General features: G+C 29.9%; 1 protein-coding gene across 1 annotated transcript in view; it reads right to left on the reverse strand.

The window, feature by feature from the left end:
- The window catches only part of LOC106471712, a gene marked incomplete at its 3' end in the record, with an annotated part of 36,907 nt that overhangs the window by 900 nt on the left and 33,473 nt on the right, over positions 1–2,534 (reverse strand). The window lies entirely within an intron of this gene.

Genomic DNA, 2,534 nt, shown 5'->3' on the forward strand with positions numbered 1-2,534 from the left:
TGATGTGCCCATAGTAACAATAAAGTTTAATGACTCTATGTCCATAATGAGAGTAGAGTGTAATGACTGTGATGTGCCCATAGTAACAATAAAGTTTAATGACTCTATGTCCATAATGAGAGTAGAGTGTAATGACTGTGATGTGCCCATAGTAACAATAAAGTTTAATGACTCTATGTCCATAATGATAGTAGAGTGTAATGACTGTCATGTGCCCATAGTAACAATAAAGTTTAATGACTCTATGTGCATTATGAGAGTAGAGTGTAATGACTGTCATGTGCCCATAGTAACAATAAAGTTTAATGATTCTATGTCCATAATGATAGTAGAGTGTAATGACTGTGATATCTCCATATTGACAGTATAGTATAATAAGTGTGATGTTTCTATAGTGACAGTAGGTTTTAATGACTGTGATGCCCCCTTAGTGACAGTAGGTTTTAACTGCTGTGATGTTACCATAGTAGCAGCAGGTTTTAAAAACTGTGACGTTTTCATAGTGACAATAGAATTTATTGAGTGCTCTGTCCGGAGTGACAGTAGAGTTTAATGACTGTGAGAATAGAATTTAACAACTGGGATGTTTATACAGGACGAGTAGAGTTTAATGATCATGATATATCCATAATTACAGTTATCCATGCTTTAGGTGTTTTTTTATGGTTAAATTTTGGAAAACTTTCACTAACAATCCTTATAGTCATGCTTTTGCTGGTTTCTTAGTTGAATTTTGGAAGATTTCCACCTTTATGAAAAACAGTTTTGAAGTTTTTAGTGAAATATATTAGATAAAATTTGATAGAGATATTTATTCTTCTTTGATGTTGAATTGCTGTACACAAGCATATCTCTGGAAGAAATTATACAGTTAAGTACTGATCTGATCTTTAAACTTTGATCAGAATTCTTGAAAATGGTGAAAATGTCATCTACATATCTGTGATAATAAAGTGATTTACATAATTTTGGACAATCTCCCAACCATTGTTTTTAAAATACAACAGAAAAAAACTGGAGAAAGTGAGTGCTAGTCACGTGGTGACAACATAAATCATAAAAATTGTCATTCAAAAAGAAAATGTGATTCTCCTGTAGGAAAGTTCATCAACTTTAGAAAAACAGATGTAGGAATAGTCAGATTGTTGGAGATACTGTTGTTAGAAATACATCATAATACTGTAATAAGTAGAAGTATATCTAATAATGATTATCTGGATAAGAATACACCATAATGCTGTAATAAGTAGAAGTATTTCTAATAATGATTATCTGGATAAGAATACACCATAATGCTGTAATAAGTAGAAGTATTTCTAATCATGTCACAAAGGATATGTACTCTAAAATAATTTGTTTCCAATCTCTGTCAATAACCATTTTAATTATATTTGAACAAAAACCAATGAAAACCTATTTTACAACATTAAGAGTAACTTATAAGCTTAGCCTATTTGGTTATTTGAGGAGTAACGTATAAGTTTAGCCTATTTGGTTATTTGAGGAGTAACATATAAGCTTAGCCTATTTGGTTATTTGAGGAGTAACGTATAAGTTAAGCCTATTTGGTTATTTAAAGAGTAATGTATAACTTTAGCCTATTTGGTTATTTGAGGAGTAATGTATAAGCTTAGCCTATTTGGTTATTTGAGGAGTAATATATAAGCTTAGCCTATTTGGTTATTTGAGGTTTCTATCTGTGATTGAGCGACATCTCTTTTATGTGAAACATTTGCTCATCCTTGGCCTTTGCTAAATTTTACAATAATTTGAATGTACAATTATGACACATTCCCCTAAAGCATGTTATAATATACTTAACTTAGTCGGGGACCTCAACTTTTCATGCTCTTTCACACGGGTTAACAATATTCTTTTAGTACAACCAATATAGCCTTGTTGACAGCACGGATAACTGAATTTGTAAAGTACGTTTGATTTCTTTAATTTCATGCAGGAATATGGTTTCTTAAGAACACATCTCAATTCTACTTGAGGGTATACCTTATGAATTATATTTCTTATTTGTTTTTTAATAACCATAGAATATTTACCCACATATATATATATATATATATATTAAGGTAATAATAGCAAGACATTTCCAAACTTCATATACAGCAGGTTTATTAAAACTATACTTATTCAGACAGTTATCAAGTACCCTATCAATTACATAAATAGGGTAACCATTTTTGCATAATAATTCTTTGCTATATTATCAAATTATTTATGAACAGCTTCATAAGTGCTAGATATTTTATATTCGTGATGGAAAAAAAATGTTAATCAGGTTTTCTTTAAAAATATTTGCTACAAAACTTACAAAATTAAAGTACAAACCAGTAAATGTCTTTTTATGCTATACTTCACCTTAGAAGTGACCATTATTATTGTAACTCAAAGAAATTAAAAGTTTATGGTCTTGTTTATGTTTAAGAGTGACGTTTATACTGTCATGCTTACCATTCAAGAACTCAAGAAATTGTTAAGATAAACATTGTTAGATATACTTGTACTTATTACAGCATTAT

This window comes from Limulus polyphemus, unplaced genomic scaffold, assembly GCF_000517525.1.
Source record: "Limulus polyphemus unplaced genomic scaffold, Limulus_polyphemus-2.1.2 Scaffold4806, whole genome shotgun sequence".
Lineage (NCBI taxonomy): Eukaryota > Metazoa > Arthropoda > Merostomata > Xiphosura > Limulidae > Limulus > Limulus polyphemus.